The following is a 24,313-nucleotide window of genomic DNA, read 5'->3' as shown; positions in this document are numbered from 1 at the left end:
CTAGAAGAAAAAAGAAAGCTGAGAAAGAAGAGGTTAAACTACTGTTGTCAGAAAAGAATAGTAAAGACAGAGTTAGTATAGGAGCTGAGGAAATAATAAAAGTTATAACTGACAGCAAAGTCAATCCTTGCAATGATGCTGAAGAAAAAGCAGGACAGTAAAAGGTATGTTAACTAGCATAAATACTTTTGTTCATGACTGTTTAATTTTCTGAACGATATCTATTTGAATGAAAGTATTATTTTTCTCTTTCAAGTACTGAACACTCAGTTTAATATCAAGGGACTTCTATTATTAGATTTTTCAATTGTTAAATTATTGTAATTTGTGCTGAAACAAACTTCAGATACCCAAAACAGAAAGATTTTTTTTGTTTTTTTGCAAATGTGTGTACAAGTTCAGACATTTCAGAATCCACATAATACACTCTGGAAAGGACTGCATTATTGTAATGTTCTGCCAAAGGCAAAATTATCAAGACCAAAATACAGAACGTGAGAAAAGAGAATGTAGAGCTATTAATGGTCAATTCAGGATACTTTTCAGAACCAACGTTGGTCTCATCTCGTAGAAATCTAAGTTACTACAAATGCATGCAAGTTAAATGCCAAAGCAACTATCTCATTACTTACTTTATCGCTTCACATTGAAAAGCACACTGCCATTTTAGACATGGAAAACATCTGAGGGACAGTGCCATGCACTGAAAATCTATTTGTAGCAAAAGAATGGGAGGAATTCATCTTGAAAATTAATATTAATTACAAAGAATGTGAAACCACTGTTGCTAGCAGAACAAATGTTTTCTCCCAAAAATCATCAGAAATAGAAAAAAAAAAATCTCTAAACTTGGTCTAATTTCAACATGCAGTTTGCTAATGAGTCACAAAAACTGCTCATAAATTATTAATGCTGAAGATACTAGATAAATAAGTACAGAAAGTTTTACACACCACAAAAATATTTGTAATTTTAGCAGCATTTTACAGTCAATATCAAGATACCATTGAAAAAATGCAAAATTAGAATAAGCAACATAAATCAATAAAACAAAATTAAAGACAGTGCTAAATTTGATCTGATAACCATTGTCTTCTATACTTAATTTTATATTATAGTGTTAGACTGTATTTTAATCTACTATCAGATGCCAAGACTGTACCAAAATTGTTGCAAAACCAAGCAGCTTGAAACACACATAATTAGAATGCATTTTTAGACAAGTAAATTTGCTTACAGAATGAATACATATTAGTGCTATGTATATGTAGTGTGAAAGCATAGCAGCTGTCAGTTTTGACAAAGGTTGTATGTCCTTGCATGTTAAAAAAAACAATAGTGGAGTATATATATCTATTTTTTTAAAATCTGGGCAAGTACAAAGAATCCATTAGAAGAAATACAAATAAGCAAATAGAAAGATCTACTCCATATCATGTTGCACTCATACTAATATAATGTAGCTATAATTGCTGCAAGTGCTAAATAAATAAATAAACCATTATTGGCACCACCAAAACACAGCTAGAAGTATTCAAAATGTTCTGAAAATATTTTATATTACATATGTATAGCCCTAAAGTGAGCATTCCTACTATAGCAAAACCAGTTATTAGAAAGTCTCTATCAAGACCCCACTATCCTTGGTTTATTATTTTTAATATTCATAAGAATGAGCAGCTTTGAGACAGATACTACATTAAGAGAAATCCTTCTCTATAAATTTTCAAATTACTGAATCACATTATTTCCAAACTTGGAATATGTCTTGTATGACAATGCAAGGTATTCTACTGATGCCACACAAACACAACTGAATAGCAAGGAAGCTCTCTTTGAATATTTTAGAATCAAATGACCAGTATTTGCATGCATATCAGTCATATATACCAATATTTTTAAAAAATAGCAGTTTTTAAAGTCCTCATGCAAAGTATTTGTTATGCAAAAAAATATTTACATATTAAAGTGGCTATCAAAAATAATTATTGATTACAAATATTTTTCAGTTTTAGGTTTTTACATATTAAACATATTAGAAGAATAATTCTAATAGAAGCCAGAAGAATAAAAAAAGGTAATAGTTGCCATCTCACTGTGGATACCTGATCAACTGATATCTCATCTGTTGAGATAAAGACATTATAATATTTTTGTATTTATTGTTGGAAATATTAAAGAATTAGTAGAAGTTGACGCATGGTAATGCACAAACTTCTTTCAAATAATGATGTGAAGAAGAAAGTACTAATAGACTGATTAATTTCAAAACAATATGATTTATGTGAATCAATTATCTCCTGATTAAGATACCATGCCATAAATCTCAAACAATAGTTTGAAAATGTGCTGTTTCTGTAGCTTTTAATCTACAAAGTAACTTTTTTGATAGAAATACTTTTAAATTCAAGAATAAAACAATGTCACCAATACTATTAAATTTACATCACATCAATAGGGAGTGTCCATTTGTAGTTATTGCTTTTCTGTGGAACTAGCATTTGCATCAATTGTTCATCTTGATGTATGAGAGCAGTATGTATATGCCATTACATACAGATTTAGAAACAAATGAAAATCTCAATAAATAAACATAAAAATGAATAAAAGCTTTAAGTCTGAAACCCACCCAAAATAAGTACCAACTAATTTATCATGCTTTGACACAGAGCTGTTCACTGTAAGTAATGTCACCCACTGAAGAGAAGTATATAGGAACTCAGTGTTCAAAAAACTTTACATGGCAAACATACCCAACTAAAATTCTTAAAGCAGCAGGGGACAGAGAGATGCAAGTTAATTACTCTTTTATTTCCCCCTCAAGAATTTTCTTAATTTCAGTTTTATCTTTTCCTAAGAACCAAAAATCTTTCACTGCAAATAAAAGTTCACATTTGAAAAGTTTCATTTCTGGACACTCTTCACAAAATACAATATGCAATAACACAATCAAATAAGCATAATCTTAAAACACAGAAAAGTCTCTAAGACAGAAGTTCTCCATAGAGTCTCTATGTTCCATAATTATATGTCATTAATCTGGACGTGATTAGACCTCAAGACTGATAAAGTACGTTTAACTCTCAGGAAAGATGTCCCCTGACACCATTCAAACTCTGCAATGCTAAGGATACATATATACAAGGGTAGATAGAAAATCTAAGAGTACAAATACTTGTTAGCAGAAGATGAAAAGGCTATTTTACTACATTGAGATGTGAATAGAATCAGTATTACTTAATAGTGATTAAGCCACAGCTATTTACAGAGCCTGTCCCACACTTCTGAAATTTTTAATGAGGTAGCTCCCTCTTACAGTATTTATCTTAAAGCATAAATCTATACCCACAAAATCCCATTTGAATACTGGATGTATGCTGACATTTTTATTCAAAAATACAGCAAGAAAGTACAGGAAAGACTAAAGCAATATATCTAATTCTGTAATTACATAGCATAGCATATATTTAATATATGCTATGTAAAAACCAATAGGTAAAGACAGTAAGTGTGAAAACTCTTACTCTTATCCAAAAGCAAGGATAGTAGAGACAACAGTAGAAAATAACAGAAGAAGAAATTTTAAATAGTCTCAGTATCATAAACTCTCTAATTCAAATTAACCCATGTAGATTGCATAACTTTTTTCATAGGTCTCAAGAAATAAACTAAATTAAGAATCCAGAGAGAATGTTTATTGTTTTGTGTCTCTGAATAAAGTTCACATGGTAATTTTATAAGGGGGGGAAAAGACAAAATAGTAACACTTCAAAATAGTAATGCACTATAGCTGCCCATTGGATTGGAAATATTATGAATCCTGAGAAGATCACTACCTCTCTCTCCGTCTGTCCTATCATTACTTTGCCTTTTCCAACCCATTTCTCACCATATCTCCCTTTTCATAATTTTCAGTCTCTCATACTTTTAATTCTGACTACAAACTTCCATGAAAATAAACACAATTTTGAGGTTTTTGACTACTGTTTTCACAGCACAACTGAATTAATGGTAATAAATAAGCTACAATTATTTTTCATTACGTTAGATTTCTGAAAGTCTTTGTCTATGTAGGCATCAAGGCACAGTCCTACCCAGGAGAGAGGACTTAAATGTTCCACAGATAAAAATTATTCCCTTTAAAATGAAAGCAAATCTATCCCTCTAAAGACTTATCATTTGCAAGTACACATTACCTTTATATTTTCTGATGTGTTTAAGCTACCATTGCTATGATTTCTCTAAAATTTCACTTTACTTCCATACTACAGGAATACGTCTTTCCCCAAAATAATTACTAAGACACTCAATTTTACTTAATTCCAGTCCAAGATTTTTAAATCCATTTTAACTATCCTGCATATTTTTGTTCAATAATATATGTCATCACTTTCTCACAGTTCTGTTCTTCAGTTGCTCATTGGAAATCTAAAGTTTCTGTGGCAAAGGTTGGATATGTGATGACACTGCAATGTGACAGCCAGTGATAATGAAACCATTACAGGATGGTTTCAGGTAATAGCCATCAAATCTTCTGCTCTCTGTAGGAAAAGCAGGGGAAAGCCAATATTGTTTTCTTTTCTGTCTTACAAAGGCAGTTTCTGCATCATCATCTCTGGATGGAGACACAGGTTGCTAGACTGTATTCAGTTTCCAATATTTTGGATTGTGAGACAGGGAACAGAAATTAGTATCTCTGCCATGGTACCCTAAACTATGTGCTTTTTCTGTTTTAATTACCTTGATGGGTTCAAAAGACACTAGTGATGATACAGATGAAACTAATTGCTTTTTAAGCAAAGCAGTATCCTGCCTAGCCTAGCCTTATCTATATCGGTACAAGACACATTCTCCACACACAACCTTCTTTTCCAACTTCTCTTAAGGCCTCACATATAAAAAAAACAAAACCATGTAAAAATGTTTGCCTGCTGTACTCTTTTTCCCTTTTCTTTTCAGTGACAAATAAAATCCAATTAGAGGACCAGAGTTTTATTCACTTTCTTTCCAATACCATCTATTACAACTCAGATACAGTGGTGGGTGCTGCAGGTACTTAATAATCTCGGGTATGAACAAGTAACTGTTTCTCATGTTTTTTGATTTAGTGGTTTTAGTGATCCTAGAATGCAGTATTCTCTGACAGAGTGCTGACATCATCTAAAGGAAGAACACAGATTCAAAATTTGGCTCAAAATTTTATGCTATGCTTACCTGTGATTCTGCAGTTTCACCCTTCAAAATCTTTGCATAAATGTAATTGAGTCTTTAAAATATGCATAACACTAATTCTGCAAATTAACTGCAACTAATTGAATCAGAACTTAGAGCTTAAAAAAATGATTTAAAAAAAAGTTGATTTCTGATATTCAGGATGAGAAATTTTATCATCATCTTTTATTGAAAAGTCTGCAACACAAATACTATTTTTTTACTTAATGTCCTTTAGTTGTCCTCCAAAAAATTCACTAATCCCATTTCTAGTCGTGCATATTTCTTGAATATTAATGCTTTACAAAGTAGAGTATTACTGTTATTTTTCTGGGGTTTAAAATTATTTTTATTATCTATTTATGCTTTTCTCTACAACTGGCACACAGATCTCAGTTCTTTACTCATGGTACTCATGTAATCAATGCTTATTTGTCCTCACAGGTTTTCTTGGTTGTAATAATGCCATGGCTATAAATAATTTCCATGGCACTGGCTAGGTAAAATTCTTAACAGAAAAACTGCACTTAAAGACAGTATAAGCTTTCATATCAGAATACTCAACAGATGAAAAGGCAATCAAAACAGGGGAACAGCAATATAAGGTATTACTCCTTGCCTCCATTGCACCCTCTGCATTTAGGGACTGCTTTATTATTATTGCTTCACTGTTTTCTGTGCAGACAGAACATTTAAAGCATTCTCAGATGAAAGAAAGCGCAGTCCTGTGCAGAGGGTAAATCCCATATTGTAAAGGTTCAAGGAATCTGAAGCTTCCTTAGGTGGGTTCTGTCAGGCTGCATCACCGTGGTCATAGATACAATTCAGCTCAACACCCAGATATGAGTACAGTGTTATGGCACCTTCTTCTGCATGTCCTGACTACTGTGCCTTGAACAGTAACTGTTTGAAATGCTACAGGGATGTCTATAGGGAACAGCAGTGTGCATACATAGCAGTTTATGCCAGTGCTGGAAGCTGTATTACTCCACTCCTCCCACTGAAGGCTTTTTGACAGATTCAGTTTGGAAAAGCATCTGAGGAATAAAGGGATGTGCCCATTGCAGAGGGTGCAGAACCACCTCAGATGTTTCTGCCTCATGTATCATCATCTCATGCAGAAGACATTGCTGATAATGTAAATTAAAACAGAAGTTATACTCTTATCAGGTATCAGCCCTCACAGAAAGACTTAGGACTGTAAAGTGAAGAACACAACTTTGACTTAACTTTGTGTCTACTCTAGACTATGACAGTTGAGACTCTGGTTTTTCAAACTAATTCTGTGTATTTACTGGAGATCAGTGGCACTGTTCCAGACAGAAAAATAGATAGAAATCAGATAACTACCATTTAAAGATACAGAACACCTGTAAAGTGAGAATTTTTTGTTGTTCTTATTTGATTATGATTTCTATTCTTCTGCCTGTATTTGTCTTTCAATTATAAGATTTTACTTGTGTTGCAAAATGCAGGATGCCCCAAGAGTAGCCATCCAAAAAATATGTCTCCTCTTTCTAAAATATGGAAAAGGTGGCCCTAAAAGTACTGCCAATACCTTCTGAAGACAGTCTGAAGACCACCTCAGCTGGGAGATGGAGTTAGGTTCCTACCTAGCAACTACATAACGGAAAAGTCAGGGCAGAGGCATTCAGTATTCTGCTCATCTCCCCCTGGAAAGACAACAGTGCAGATGTGTAGATGTATTTTGAATCTGCCCTGCAATAATTTAAACAGCTGGAAAAGAAGATATATCACATGCTGATCCTGACTCTTATGAGAAGTATTTTTTTATCCTGTAAGTTCTGATACATCAGAAAGTTGGGGAACAGGAGATGCAACTGCTCATCTGGACTTTTAAATCTAGGTTGTCTAATTCCTAGGTTAGAGTCAAGCCAGATTTTGCTGGTTTTCTTCAGTTCTGAGTCTTGCACTTTCAGCTGTACAATAGTTGAACTTCAGCAAAACACTTTGATATTATTGGTATTATATTATTATGTAGGTGAGATTTCAGTATTAATTTAGGAGGTGACACAGCTGGCCAATCTTGTAAACTTTAATTTGTGTGACTGGGAGAAGGGTTTTTATCAGAGTGAGACAACTAATATGCCCAATAGAGTTATTTGCAACGCAAAACTGAACCTAGGTGGATCAACCTAGATGTGGATCTACCTTTAAATACAAGATGTAGTACAAAAATCCCTTTTCCCTTTCCTTTCCCTTCCTGTTCTCTCCTCCCTTCTCTACTCCTTAAAGTGGGCTTGCCCTTTGCAACTGTATAAATTAATGTGATTAGGACCTTTTATTCTCTGATTATGAAGACAGAACAATACTATTATTAACATCATCGTTATTTTTACTAGGTTTACTTTTTATTGCTATGTGTTTGTATGAACAAAGCTGAATAATTGAACTTGACATTTGAGATGAAAGAAAGTTTATGACAGTTTTTAGTTTCAGAAGAAATCCATTCATGGACAGAATGGAGGAAAGATGAGATTTTTTAAATTTAAGAACTCCAGACATATGAACTGCAGTTTGTATAAAAAATTACACTGGAACATTATTTCTGCCACCTGTGATGGTGAAAAAAGATTTCAGACTCAAGTCTGTAGAAGATGATTCTTCCACCATACATGCAGTAGATACCTTGGGTTGGTCAACTAAATAAGAATCAGCATAGATTATATTTGGATTCCTGAGGCTTGCACAAATATATTATGTCATAACAAAATTCAAAACTAAAAAGCAAACTATATCTAATATTGTGCCAGAACACTTCATTTCTAATGCATGTGCATTCTAACACAATTGTTTACAAAAGCAGATCTATTTTGGCTATTCTAAAACAGAACTATGTAATCTAGATGGTCTCTACATGCTAAAAATTTCACACCAAAGTGAAAAAATAAGGTACATGAAGCACACACGCATTACAAAAGCATGAAATGTGGTTTTATAGTCTCATGCTTTCATGTGGTTTTCCAAACCCTGACAAACCTGTCTCAGAATGGTGTTTCTTTTTCGGCAATGGTTTGTCATCAGTTATTGTACCATTCACCTTTTTCTGCTGGTCCTCCCATGTAACTTCTAGCGTAAATCAAAAAAAACAAATCAGAAATACTAAGTAACTTACATTATAAGACAGCTAATATCATTTGGGACAACTTGATCTAAACAAATGTATTATCATTACCATTAAAATTTAGATTAGTTCTTGGAGGCCTGAGGTGAAGAGAGTTATTAGACATCTTAAACATTCTGGAAAACAACATCTTATCTGAAAGTTAGTGTCTATGTAGCTTGTCAAATATTCTGCTCTCTTTAATATTTAACAATTGGTATAAAAAAAAAGGGACTTTTTTACACAATAATTTGGTCCATTTTTAAGTTAGTGCTTTACATTCTATAGCTTCTTAGATTATCATTGCATTTCTGTAAGTTATAAAGGAAGTTAGAATTATTTTGGTAAAAAAGTCTATGCAAAGATAAAATTAACAAATGCAAACAACCAAACAAAGCAAATTAACAAGCAAACAAACAAAGCAAACAAACAAACAAAAAACTTAAACAAGCAACCATGCATGTCTAATTTAAGTTGAAAAGCAGTTTTTAACAATTGATTCTTAAGCCAAAACTAAGTCAGATTTATTTTCAAAATCTGGAACTAGATTTAAATTCACTTTTTAATTTGGGCAGATTAAACTACTCAGTAAGACCTCTTGCACCAATTATTCCTGTATCTGAAATTGGCATTTCTGATGTAACTGCTCAGGAAAAGAGCTATAGATAGAAGCATGTACACTGCTCCATGGAACTATATTCTCTAGACTTGCAAGCTGTTAGTCTGTTTGAGGCTGTCAAATATATTTTTTTTACACTTTAATTCTCTATCTTCTGACAAACTAGGTGGTTAGCATAAATATTATCAGTTTTAAACTTTTTGGAAACTCATGGCAAAACCAAATCTACACCAATTAACAGGACAGATTCAATACTCTAAGCTCTATTTTTGCTCTGGACTGTTAAGAATCTGCTTATTTGCTGATCCCGAAAGTTCTTCACAACCATTGCCCACAGATGTTATCACTTTTATGGTCACAGAAATAGCCAGGGATGGAGAATAATATGACAGATATGGAAAAACATTTTTAATCTTACCAATTCAAAATAAATTTGACATAAAGTATTTTAGCCTATGACTTTTTTAGTATTATTATTATTATTTTCCTTTTCCAAGACTGATAGATAGCTAAAATTCAAAATGTAAACATGTGAAAGTGTTTTCTGTGTGCATCCTGCAGCCTTCATATCTGTGGCTGTTGGTGATCCATGACAAGCTGCTGTCCTATAAAAGCTACTTTGATTTTTGAAACTGATGGAAATGTAGTTTTAAGTAAAATTGTCATTGCAAGGATTTCATGACGCCACAGATAAGCAAGCTGAAACAGACTCTATCATCTTTGAAGTATGATGTGTAGTGAGTATTAAATGAGAAATTTCAAATAGAACATTCTGTTACCAAACTGTGGAAATAAAATTTTAGTATGATTCTTCCTAGCAAGAATGTGATTCTTTTTCTCTATGCATATACACAGCTCACAATAAAATACCAACTGATGTAATTTATCCTTTCTTTCTCTCAAATGAGTCAGAAGTATCTTCTTAACTAGCAAATCAAAAAAACTCAATGGTCTTAGTAAAACTACTTTTGAATTTAAGGAATAGTCACTGCTAGGGGAAAAATATCTGTAATTTAGGCCAAATAGTGGGGATTATACTTAGAATAAGATAAAAAGTAGGCATACAGTAATCTAAAGAAATTTTTCACAATAGACAACAAATAATCTAAATACTGAAGAATATCAGGAAGTCCAGTGATTTCCATGCTATTTTAATGCAAATCTTAGAAGACTCTCTCTCTCAGAGTCTTTTTCAGAGCTCCTGGTTCAGTTCTGAACCTACAAATCGTAATTATCTTAGTCACCAAAGTCACTTATTATGATAAAGTTCCTGCTATCAAAAAGAAAAGCTTTACTAAACTTTGATAATTCTTTGAGAGCTCAGTATCTAGAAAATAGTTAACCCTCTCAGCAACACTTTGTACTAACATTTGAATTGACAAGAGTGAGGCAATAAAAATCAAATAAAAATATAATTCTTTGAATAAATAGTTTTGCCTCATGCTAATCTAGAAAACAAACAACATTACAAAAAGCAAGACAAGCTACTATATGTTTTTAAGTAAAGTGATAGCATGAGCATGCAAACATTTTCAGAAAATATTCCAATGACCTCTTTTCTATAGCTTTGGTTGTATTTATGGCATATCAGCATTAAATTCAGATGGTTATTTAGTTTTATCAGCAGTTAAGTACAAGATTTAGATTGAGTATATGGGGTTTGGCAGCACTCCAGATCAAGTGAAAAGCTTCACTGACTCCTAGAACATTTCGAGAGTTGTACTAGTAATGGTTATTGTTTCAACTGAGAAATAAAAATAGATATATCTGCTGGATTTAACCAAAGTTTGATCTTTTCTTCAACATTTTCTAATTTCATTTCCACCCCTGTGTTTTACAAAGATAAGAAAATATGTTTTAAGAAGAGCTTAAAGGAGAGTTTTCTGTTTGGGAACTAGCACGAGGTGCTGATGCTTATTCAAAGTGCCAAAATGTCAGTGCTGCCCCTATTCTCTCTGGTTAGACAAGTAAGTTTAGCTACTACAATGTACTTTACACAATGTAGTCTCTAAAATCTCTTTTTCTCCCCAAGGCAAAGGGCCACCATCTATTTCTTTGTTGTTTTAACCACAGGTAACATTGGTCAAATAGTAAATATTTGGAAAGAAACCATGCAGTTTTCTAGATTATCATTCTCCTATTATTACTCTCACCTCCCATAACATAAACTTCATCCTGTTTTCTGTTGTGACAATCAGCTTTGACTTATGTATAAAGACAGTCCAAAATTATTAAAAATTTCTACGAAACATCTTATATAGATTACATAAAATATGGGGTTCTTCAGCCAGAGTACTTTAATCAGCTGGTGCACCTTCAGGGCTAGAAGGATTTGACAGGTGCCCTGATGCAGATTTTTCCCATCAGAATGAAATCTTTGAGCACAGTTGTTTCTTCAGACTGAGTGGTTGCACCTGCCCCTGGGCACTGCACACCAGAGTGATCAATGCAGCTGGGGTGGCACTTGGTGTTGTGCCATTCCCTGTGAGAATGGCACTCAGCTGGGAGAGGGGGCGTGGGGTGCTCCAGCACACAGGGCCAAGTGCAACCTCAGCATTTCTTACACTTTTGTTAAAAATATTTCATATGAAAAATACTAAAAATGTGAGAATAATATATGAGAAGAATAGTTGCATATATATTATAGCTTTTCTGAATTTCTAACCGTGCCAGCTTAACACCAGGAATGTTGCAGTTGAATTGGAAATGATGCAGCAAACTGCAGAAGTACAAGATGATGCAGCAAAATACCAGATACTAAAGAGGAATTTTCTTATGGCAAAACACTCCTCCTTCCTTCTTTTCTCAATACTAAAACCAGTAATATTCTTTCTCACAACTACTCTTTACTTGAAACATTTTTATGTATTTTCTCTTTTACTGGACTGTATTTTTTTAAAATTATTTTTTAACATATAATACTTTTGTTTTTTAATTTTCATTAAATCCACTTCAGCTTTTGACTTTTTTTCAACACCTAACATTTCCAGGAACCAATTTTTATCAGTGCATTTCTAGTTATAGACTTTTGATCAGGTTATCATAAAGTCTTCACTTTTCCATTAGGACATATTTCGTCATCTTTTTTCTGCAAATGAAAAGTACTCAGAGCTTCTTTCTATTTTTAATTTTATATGATATATGCTCAGAAAGAAATTATGTTATTAATAATATAAGGTGACAACTACTGTAAAAAAAAGTCAAAAGTGGATTTGGCTACTGCTTCTTAAACCCAATGCAGCAAAATAAGAAGTCATTAAAAAACTGAGAAACTGTTTTGAAACAGATACTCAATATCTCAATTCATGCATTAAGAACACAAGAAGAATTAATTAAGACTAAGTTAATGGCATACAGGTTTTACTTTTTACAAAACAGGGTCTCTAAGAAAATTAAAGAGACATCAGTCTCTACAGCTCACACAGAGAGAAATATTTTCAGCATGGCAAACCTCTACTAGGGGAAAGCAAATGGCTTCAAACAGTGATGTACGGATCGTCCTAAATGTACTAACTTGGATCTGGAATGAATCCAGTCCCACCTTACAGCACCAGCATGCTGCTAATGCCATCAAGGCCAACTTGAAGTGACACAAAGTCAGCAATCAAGATTTTATGCCAGACTGTTGATGTTCTTACACCAGATAAACCTGCAGGTGCCTCATTAAAACAGTGTTGATGCTGCCCTACCCTGATGTAACAGGAACAAGAGTCATCCAGTACCCAAAACCAAGTAGAAACACACGTAGCCCTTTTCTGACAAATACAGAGCAAGACCTCCTGCCTCCCCAGGTAATTCTCAGCCAAGCTGAGGACATGATCTTTCAGCTTCCTCTTTGGACACAGTAAGTTAGCTACATTTTTTTTCTCTATACACTGGAAGAATATTTTACAGAATGTTTCTGTACCTTAGAGATCAAGGCATTTATCTGAGACATGATGATCTGTCTTCCCTTCAAAATCTTACATGCTTCTTACAACATTGCCCTAAATGCTGACAAAGTGTGGACAGTATAAAGGCAGGGACATACATACATATGTACACACAACCTACACATGAAAATAGTTTGCAAATTAGTGCCAAATCAACTAATGAATGCTGAGAAATTATAAAATTTTAAAATAAATAGATTGTTCATTAATGGCTTATATCATGGTTTTTAATAAATGCAGTATTTCAATGAAATTTCTGGAATATCTTAATTATCTATTATCCTGATTTCATCTTTCTTACTGAACTGCATGCACATTCTGCAAAAAAATAAAATAGCAAAAAACAAAACAAACAAAAAAACCACAAAAAACCAAAACACACAAAAAAACCCAAAACAAAAACAAAACAAAAAACCCCACAAAACAAACAAAAAACCAATCTAAAAAACCCAAAAAACCCCCAAAACTAAACCCAAAACAAAACAAAAAAATCCCCCAAACCCAAACCCAAACCCTGAGCTTCTTTTCTTGGGGCAGCAGTTGGAATACTTTAAAAGAATTTCAATGTAAATCATCAGGTCAGTAACTAAAATTACTGCAACGTATCTACATTTCATACCATAGTTATTAGAATTAAAAATGTGATAATTCACTGTAGATTATTCCTCATTCCAGAAATGTTTTCTTCAAGCTGACTCCAAGGCTACATTAACAATTTGTAGCTGTAAATCACTTAAGTCTAGTCCAGCAGCAATCTCTTTTCATCATATTCTCTACCTGCAAATTCAGCCAATTATAGTTTAGATTTATATTCAATTTTTTTTTCTATTGTGTTACTATTGTGTATGGGAAATAGATTGCAATCTTCTATTGCTTTTTAAAATGAAAAGATGTAAACATACTCAAGCAAGGTCCCAAAGAGTGCTTGCTGAAATAACAATCAGTAAAGTCATAGCCTACTTTCAGCTAAAAATCAAAGTATCATGTTGCTTCTCTTATAAATAGAATAGATTTGTAAAATATGAAGAAACACCAGAAAAAATCTTAATGCTCCAAATGGCTGAGAACAAAATACAGTCAGTTAATGCTACATTAGACATGAGTGCATTAATATTTAGTAAAGTATATTTAAATAACACAAAGATATTATTTGTAAGGTTTGTTTTTGTAGGTTTTTTCCCCAGTACTTTTTGGGGCATGGGGAGGATTTGTTTGTTTTTTTCACATATTTTTTCATGTTTTAAACTGTGGCAGCTTTGCTCCCTCTTCTGGTTATGTGCCTGCACCACGCCAGACTGTGCCAGAGCCTGCCCAGTTTCTTTGGGACGTCTGGGAGGAGACAGCTCCCCGAAATCCTGGGTTTGGATCAGAACTTCGGGCTCATTTTGGGGGAAGAAACAGTGCAGAGAACCTATGAGAGAGATGGAGACACCATGCAAAGCTACCACTGCAGTCAGAGAGATGCAGAAGGCATAGGAGACTGGGCAGCCAAATATCCTGGATAAGCTTCACTACACAATTCTGCTTAATTCCCTTTCCCCGAGCATCCATGCCTGGTCTAATGAAGACCTGGGCTAGATGGATTCTTAGTCAGGAGCTGGTATGACAATCCTCACACTGCTGCAATAGGTAAACAAAATATATCCATAATTTATTGAATAATGAATTTAATAAAAAAGAAAATTACAAGTAACGTCCAAAAGAAATGTGGAGCAAAGTACAAGCTTCAGCACTATACCTCTTCTGCACAGTGTCTCCTCAGTTTGCCTTTCCATTCCCTGTGTCAGGGAATACTCTGTGCATGCAAGGAAATGTGAGCAGCCTACAAATTGACTCTGCAGAACGCAGAAGGTAAGGTTTAGTCTGATACAGGGTTTCGGATTTTCTTTACATGTTTTTATATATAATGAAAAAGGTGCAATCTTCTAGTAAGTCTTCAAGCATTTTCTAAGCAGAAAGATCATTTTTTATTATATGATTATACACTTCTCACAAACACACACATGCACAAAAAAAAGCTTTGTAAGAAATCACAGAAGCTCTATCCTTTTTAAATACAGCTAAGATTGAAGCTTATGGGACAATTAAAAAATGTAAAAAAATAATTCTGTTCTCAAAGGGGGTCTGAAACTAAGCCAGTAGATTTAAGCACTAGTACCAACTAATAAAGAAAATACAATTAACAGCTTACACAAAGATGAAAAATACAGATTTGTTTCTTCAGGAATCTCTAGGTTTTTCTGAATGTCAGTTACTACTACTTAAAAACAGAAAAGTTTTCTTATTGCTCAAATTTACACAAAAATTTACATGGAAATTGTACATGCATCTTTACATGCAAACACTATCTGTACCAAAAGACCCATTTCATTCTTCTGCTTTACTTCTGAAACATTAGGTTAGTAACCAGACAAACTGTGTGTGACTAGCAGACAAAATGACATCACATTTAGAAATGCTACATGGTACTGCGATGCAGTTTTGAAAGATGTAAACTCAAATTTTTTATAAGTGAAATTTGATGGTATTTATGGACAAGTTATTAGCTAGGCTCTTTCTCATTTGTAATCTCCCTCATAATTTTGGAGCTAAATTTGCAAAATAGCCCCCTGTATCATCAGAATTTTAACAGAATGTAGGTTCTTCAATCTAGAGCATTTTACTGGTTTGTGTTGTATTGTGCATTCTTTTTTTAAATTTAACTCTTTCCCCAGCATGCAAATTGCAGTTATGTGCCTCTCTACAGCTAGCACAATCTAACCAGGTCTGTACTTCACTTAAATCTTACTTTGCTTGAACTAGAATTTAATTAAAATGCAGTATTTCTCTAGGTACTCATAACACATAGGAATATGTGAAGTGTTCTCACAGCCCACGTAAAACACACACAGTATCATTTCTCAGGCAAAATTCAGAAGGTGTTGTGGTCTCTTAGTGAAGTCTAGAGTCAGTGAGCCAGAGGAAGAGAAAGCACCTAGGAGACTCACAGCAGTCATGTTCAGTAGTTCAGGCAAAGTGCAGGCCCCAGTTCCAAAAATCCAAATGGTCTTAGATGGAAAAAGATGCTCGGGTCAGCCATCAAGATGAGAGTGCTCTTTTTTCAAAAAAGTGTATTTGAACACTACTCCTGCAAGTCAGTCAAGCAGGTCCATCTGTCATTACCTCTTTGACTGGAGTCCCTGCATTCTGCCTAGTTTGCCCTTCAGTCGCCTAAATTCTTTAGATTGTGTCTAAACCGTACAACAGTTTAGAATAATCTGGAGGACAACATAGCTTCAGTTCTTTTCCTTCAGGCATCCAGACTGCTCACAGAGTGGTGGGACTCCCATGCATGGGGAAACCAGAGTGCACAGGAAGGACACGACTCAGAGATTTGGGTCTTGTCTTGCTACAAACTCAAGACACAAAAATGCTACAGACACTTCTGAGCCTGGGAAATGAGAATTGCAAAGCATTCCTGATTCCCATAATAGAGACAAAGCTGAAGTGGAATCCTGTTCTGAAGATTGAGGTAATATGAAACACTTAAAATTTGCCTTGGTAACTACATAATCTTCTACACACCCTAAATTAAGACAGTAAAGTGCAGAATTACCTGGATCCTTTTCTCACAAACTCAAATGATCAAAAGATGTCATACAAAATACAAGAAAGAGAAATAGAAAAGGTCTGAGGAAGACTGGAAAAGGATGATGGTTTTGGTAATAAATATTTGAAATTCAATATTAGACTGTTCCTTCTTTTGGAGTGTAAGACCTCTGCAGAAAAAAACTTCTAAAACATAAATTGGGCACCTTAAAGAACTTAATAAAAGTATGAAACAAACTATCTAGGGGTGATTAGTAGTTAGTTTATTGTGCAATTTATGTCTTTCAGGCTCTATAAGTGTATAAAACTTTGGTTTTGTTGAAGGAGTGGAAGATGCACCAAGAAAAAAAACAAGTTTAGCCTGACCAAATCACTGTTTATTTTTTGTCAGCTTTGTCAGGTCAGTGGCAAAAGCCTCCAATCTTACTACAAGTGGAATTTAGATCTTAAAAGTATGACATTGAACTATCTGGTTAGTGGCATGGATTACAGTTACAGCAGCAGACTCCCTGAATTTGAATTAGTTCAGGACTATGCTGGCACAGCCACCAGAGCAAGTGAGACCCCTCAGACTGCTCTGACAGGCTGGTGACACAGCACCTGCTCTGCAAAGGCACACCATTTGGTCTTGTCTACACCGGATAATGAGAGACATTAAAAATGGTGTGGTTGTCCCTCCCAGACATTGAACTAGCACAGGCAAAATAGCATCCCTGCTCGTCTGACATCTGTATTCCCTCTGCTAAATGTTCTGGGAATAGAGAGCTGAGAATGGTCCATAACAGTGTAACTGGGTCTATATCCTTCTAAGCTCCTGGTAGAGATGGAACTGTAAGAGTGAATACCCAAATTTTAACAAATCCAAGACACTACCTAGTTTATATTTCATTCACAGGCAGAAGACATCAATGACACAAAATCTAAATGTAGTAATGTCTTAGAAGTACATGGAAAAGTAGTAACATATTTCTTCAAAATTATCAAAGCAATTTAGAAGCATGAACTTGACTAAAACTTCAAAGTAAGCTAAGGTTGTTCATTGCAATTTTCTTGTTCTAATTTTTAGGTAAGATACTGAAATCTCCATGTTAACATTCCAGTGCTTTGAACTAACCTTATTTCTACAGCATTTGAAAGATAAAAGAAGATCAAACATAAATACAAACTAGACAATAGAAATGATTGCTAATAACATAAGCCTTTCTCCAGAAGTATTTGATGATTAAAATGGTCAGTTTTTTCTAGTCATATTAAAATGTACCAAGCTTGTAAAATATATCCAAGCAATGTAAAAGAATATGGACCTAGCAAACAGTGGACAACAACGCAGTGTCTGCAAGTGTCTGCAAACTGTACTTGGCCTCTTGGGGCAAGGCAGCCTAGGAATTCCAAAATGAGAAGAAATATAAAAACCACCTCCTTAGCTCTCTATAGCCAACATATCTGCCTAGTGTAAACGACATCTTCAGTAATACACTTAGCTGGAAAAACATAAACATCTGGAGTTTTTGATTCCAATAAATATTTTTAAACCTCAGTTCTAAATAATTATACCAAAGAAGTGAAACAACACACGGAAATTGAACATATATGAACTTACTAATTTTGAGCTAGCAGAACTAAGCAACACACACACATGCAGCAAAAAATAAATGAAATTTCTCAAGCACCCGCAATTCATAAGCAATATCATAATCAACTTGCCTTTTCGCCCATTAACAGGTGGGGTTTGATGTTTTTCCTCACAGTCTTTACAACATTAAAAACAGACAATGATGATTAACAATTGGAACAATTGCTACGAAGAACAGTGCAACTACAAGCACACACAAACCTGTTGCAAGCTACCTGAGCAGAACTCCATGCACTACGCTTGAGTTACCACAAAACACAGAGTGACGAGCAGACAGTACACACACCACTGAACACCACAGAGACAGAATCATAACAAAAGCAATGAAAAGTAAACTGTACCATAACAAAAAATTGGAAAGCAAAGATCTTAAAGGACACTTTGGATGCCTAAGTGAGAACTAAAATTAAAAAAAAAAAAAGTAAACCTGCTTTCCACCACTGAAATAATAAAATTACTCCAGCATCTAGAGTTTTGAACAAGTAATGAGTCTCATCACAGTAATTATTACTGTCTTTTTTTAATAGAAGAAAATAGTAATACATATTTTCTTCTCTTAAATAACAATGGGAAGAGGGTTCAGGGCACAGGATTCAGACTTTTACAGTTTTAAGCAGCATTTAGCATTTTAGGCATACATTTGTATACTAGTAATTTTTCCTGCCAGCTACTACTAAAGGTGTTTCTTATCAACTCATCATTTCTTTTTTGCACCACACTTCCACCACTTTTGGCAATTATTAACTATTAATTAACTATTATAACTATTTATTAATTATATACAGAATGTAACCTATTAACAAGGCATGTACATGCAAACATATGCATTTATGATTCTTCTTTTGAAAAAGAAACTGAAGAAAAGATAAATTATATATTTAGATCTCTGCATATCTTTGAACCTGTACTGGTTTTTCCTGAAATTAGAAGTTAAATTTATGTTTTAATCACATGGTATTTGAGTTGAAAAAAGTGTTTGCAACTGTTTGATTTGATCATGATCACTGATTGTCATCACATTACCAACTGAACTGTCTTCCAAGCAGGATGGAGGACATCATACAAAATGATCAAACTATTTCCACGTAATGCAGTCGCCTACTATTTTTGTCCAGCATCAGTCTGCTTATGCAAACTAAGGGGGGAAAAAGTGTCATGATACAAAAAAATTTACTTTCCTGATTGTAAAAATTATTAATGCAAAGTAGACTGTACCACATCTAAGAAGTACCCACCCAGATCTGCTAGGTCTGTTACTTGAGCATAGTGACAGGCTATTTTCATAAATAAGAAGAGTAAAATAGTTGGGTACATTTTTTCATGTTGAATTATTTTAAGCATTCACAACTGAAAAATAAACTATGCTACAATTAATTTGTGTTGTTCTTTCATAAAATGATATAAATATTCTTTGGATTTTTTTATGTTCAATTTATTTACAAGCTGGCTGGTAAAGCTTGTCTATATATCCAGGGGAAGACATATCTAAGGGAGATAGGTGCTTGTGGTCAGACACACCTGCCTCGACCTCTGCCTCCTGAACTCCAGTATGCTTGTTTTCTTCATCTGCTGCATTAGATAAGCAAGGGATGAGAGAGGAGAAAAAAACAGAACAAAAACATGCATGCTTTGTTACAAGCTGCTCAAATAAAAGATAAACATCAAACAAAAGACATCCACAATAACATACAAACCCTCAGTCTGTAGCAGAAACTATTTTTTTAGTGAATCAAAGATCAAATAAATTGGTGTGCTATTTTTCATTTATATCTCTAGCCAATTCCAATGAGATCTTTCTGCAAGTAATGATGTTCATATGCAGGCCTTAATGTTCTTTGTTTCCAATTTCTTACTAAATTTTTAACACTGGAAAGCAGATAATTAGTACCAATGCAGATAAAACAGACAGATATTGGTAGATAATTAGTTTAAATATTATGCTTGGCTTTGCTTTAGCTTTTCTGGGAATAAAGTCTAAGCCTCCATTCTCAAAGAGCATATTTAAAATTGTATATAAACATAAACTAGTGGACATACTTGGCACCTTAAAAAGAGCAGAAGAAACAAAGCAAATGCTTTTTCAGCCTATAAAAAATATCCTCCATTTGCCAGATAATATGCTTTTTACCTGGATTTCAGAGTAGTTTGAATGCAAAAAGAAAGACGTTTTCCACTAATACCTACAGTTGCCTAGAGTATATTCAAGTACTAGAGAATACTGAAATAGTTGGGAACAACAGTGGAAGTGCCATTAATAAGAAACACAAATATATTTTTAATGTTATTAATAGAGAACCACAATTTTCTTTTGTGACAAAGCTCATGAGGGTAACAACAGTAATAATATTGTAGAGTGTCAAACTGAATTACTGATATACTATATGCCTGCTTTAATTTAAATGTCAATTATTTATTAAACAGCTTTGATGTGATGTAATATAGTGTAGTTTTTCAAGGCTCAGATTTTGATTGCTTATCGATTTTTCAAGTTCTCTGTTTCCAGAATTCTTTCCAGTTCTCTCATTACTTGTGTAAGTTTATGTTCAATTAAATAGCTCATTGAATTACTTGACTTTAGGTTTAGCTAGCATGTATAATAATTGTAAAACTACTGATTCCAGGAGGTTATTGTTAATAGAGAAATTCAGGCTATAATCAATGCAGTGCAATGCAAACTAATCTGTGCTTGGATTTCTGCTCTACTGCTCCATGATAAAACTGGGACATTTAAATTCCAATTGAAATCATGACACTGAAAATTTCAATTTAAATATTCAGGAGGGATACCATCTATACAGTCAACCTTCTCTCACAGAAACGAATGTATAGAAGATGTGCCTAAGACTTTAAGAACATTCTCAGTAGAGTTGAATTAAAATGTTCTTGGCATGTAGGTACCCTGAAAGGTAAATGAACAATGGCTGCCATAAGCACAGCTCTATGACTTCTCAGTCATTTTCCTTTTATGTCCTTTGTAGTCTCAGACCTATACAGTAAGATCTTCAAATTTCATAAAGCTGTTTAATTTCTCCTTTTGCCAATCCAAGAGAAAATTATAAAGTATGACTTCCCTTGAAAGATCAGAACCTTTTAAGTAAGCATTTTAAACTCTGGGTTATAGGTAAAGTTTGTTCAAGTTTTTCTATGGAAATTGTACCAATGCAAATTAAATATTTTAATATTCTTCAAGGTCTGAGGATTCTGCTCTCTCTTAGGAAATGAACTAAGCATCCACAATTGAAATCCAAAGGTGTATTTTTGCAAAATCATAGTTGAAATCAAAACCACAAAGTAGACTCTGAAAGTATCCTAAGAAAGCCTTGTTACTGCTGGTCTTACCTAACCTGTTCTGTATACATGGCTGTCAAGCACACAAAATGCAAGTTACACTGTGCAAGTATGAAGGTTTCTAGTACAGCCAGTACCACAGAAGTATCTGCACAAAAAAGGGGATGGTGCAAAGCTCTGCATTTCCATCTTTTAGACTATTGTGTTTGCCCAAGTCATCAAGTTCATAGCCAAGCTGAAGGTACTCTAAGCTCCTATCCTATATTTTATACATGTGAAGCTCCTATCCTATATTTTATACATGTGATCGACCATTTTTATAAAACAAAATACCCACATGCCATGTATTTTACAAACCCTGCAAAATCATAGCTGATAAGATTATGGCAGTATCATGACTAGTGTTAATACTGGTTTGCAATTCCATTATAATCATCTTTCTGTGTCTCCCAACAATAGGGTAGGGCTATGTAAACCACACAATAAAATTCCTTTTCATTTTGCAAAATGAATTCTCATTTAAATAAATTACATTCTAAATGAAAGAAAACCCCTTAAAATGAACAGCATGTACTTCTGTCAGTTGTATCTGTGCTTTCCTAACCATCAGAATGTCTCTGTAGCTTCCATTCCAGACTGGCAACAGTACACTGCCACTATATATCTGTCCTTTTCGGAGATTTGAATATGTATCTGAGAGATACAAACACTGGTTAATGGTTTCCAGCTATCCCTGATTAAACCTAATCAAGTACTTCTGTTAATTCTATTAATATCTAATTTTATTCTGGAAAAAAGATTACCCACACCTGAAGTTAAGAGAGGACAGTCAATCAGCATTAATGTCAGGCTTTAACAGGTTCTGAAAGAACTTTCCCAAGACACAAGATTATTATGGGATCATATAATTAAAGTCTTATCATAGAGCATAAATAGAAAGGCAAATCCTTACCAAATTTCTGAACACTTAATTTCCAAATTTTAAGGTTTTATTACGTCTGTTTGGCCTAGCATGATTTTCTTGTTTTTATGGTGGGGTAAATGGTTGGGGGATGTTTTTGTGGAAAGAAGAAAGAAAGGGCTACATTTATTTTTAAAAGGAAAATTAAAAATCTGTAATAGGAAAAAGTACTCTCTGATTAGTAATTAGCAATGAACTGAAAGGGTGAATACTGAATACTTTCACTTTATGGTGTTCCATTTTAATTAGGAACAAGTGGTCAGTGGTTTCATCCTTCTGCCAGGGCAAGTAAGAACAAAGAAATACATTATAGCCACATAGAAATGAAAAAATGTTAACCCTTAAGAACGATGAATACTGCACTTCTTGTCAGTAGCAAAAAAAATACAGAACACTTAAGAGTACATCAACATTTCAGCACTAAAACCAACCACTATTGTTAAGTTCAACTTAACAATACTTTCTACAAATGTTCATTTCAACAAGATATTTCTATCTCTAGTACAATTTAAAAATATACAAGCAAAAGTTTAGCTGGAAAAAAGTCTTCTGGTATTTCAGTAGTGGAAATTTCTTAGGTGGGCCCAGACATCTTTTCAGAAATATTTTCTAACCACATAACATGAAAATATGCTAAACTAAAAAAATGTAAAGCAAAACCCAAACTCTCTAGATGCTAAGGTATAGCCTGGGTAGACAAGCTAATGACATGCATTTCAGAAATACTCATTTTTCTTAACAGGCAAATCTGATCCTACAATAAACACAGCAGTGGCAACCTAGGGAATTAGCAAAAATATCACAATCATGAAAGGCTGTAAATGCAACATAACTAAGGATATTGTTCTGAGCATGTGGGACACTTTTAAAAATATGTTTGGGTGAGTATATCACAGATAGGAATGGTCCTTCATAGCTACTCCCAGGTAGCTTTCTTGAAAGCAAACATTTTGGGACATTTTGAAGTAAAGTATTCAAGGGGCACCTTCATGTCCTGGAGCAAAATCTGCCAGCTACATAACACAGTTCATAGAACTACATCCAACCCAAATCAATGTTTTTAAAATTCTGATCCTAATTTGGAAAGCAATTACCCAAAGGGTTGGTTGGCTTTTTCCCTGTAGATTCCTTCCATTTCTAGTCACACAGCCATAAACACACCATAATGCACATTCTAGTGAGTGCTGCCATATAACAAAAGTATATCCCCAACTGCAAATTACTCCCTTCTTTCTACTTGAGTTCTGGCATTGGTACTATATTTAAAGAAAAGGTATGCAGATACAATTTTGTAAGAAACATAGATTATTTAAAGATATGCAAACTAAATGAGCCCACTGTAGGAGTCTGCAACAGATAAGTTTTTCCTTCTTTTTTTTTCTCTTTTACAAAGCTGAGATGACTTCCAATCCATCATTGCCTATAAGGTACCTTTTACTAACACTTTTCATCAGTTTGATTTTAAATTAATGTAGTCAATAGTAAGATTCTTGATTTCAAAATACAGAAAGTTTAACCTTCACAGCACATTTCCATGCAATATAAGAAATAGCTCTCATTTGAGTCAAGTATGTGTTCTGTAACAGCAGAAAGGACTACTCTGTGACAACATTTTTTGGTATGGTCATACAGCCTTCCCAAAAACACACGAAAGTTTTGATTATCACTGGGGCTTAAAAAAGAGCATTGAGACCTACTAAAATATCTACAAAACTTTCAGGTTTACTAAATACTAACATAAACGCCTTCTATGATATTCACTGTTTCCAATTCTATTAAATTTCAGTCTTTGTAACTGGTACTTCATTCGCCTAAAATAACTTACTGTAAAATTCAATTCTCCACAGTAAAAAGACTGCTATTAATCTTAATCTGAACAAAGTAAGGTAATTTGCTGTTCTTGCAGAGCACTACCCTTTTTAAAGAAAATTATTACTCCCTTTAAAGAAAATTATTA

The 24,313-nt window shown here is 33.9% G+C and overlaps 1 protein-coding gene across 1 annotated transcript in view; it reads right to left on the bottom strand.

Annotated features, from left to right (window-relative positions):
• Nucleotides 1-24,313, bottom strand: part of RIMS2 (regulating synaptic membrane exocytosis 2) — a 387,858-nt gene that overhangs the window by 33,696 nt on the left and 329,849 nt on the right. The window lies entirely within an intron of this gene.

The sequence above is a fragment of the Catharus ustulatus genome, chromosome 1 (genome assembly GCF_009819885.2).
Source record: "Catharus ustulatus isolate bCatUst1 chromosome 1, bCatUst1.pri.v2, whole genome shotgun sequence".
NCBI classification, from domain to species: Eukaryota; Metazoa; Chordata; class Aves; order Passeriformes; family Turdidae; genus Catharus; species Catharus ustulatus.
Note: the sequence above shows the minus strand (reverse complement) of the source record. Positions and strands in the feature narration are given on the sequence as shown.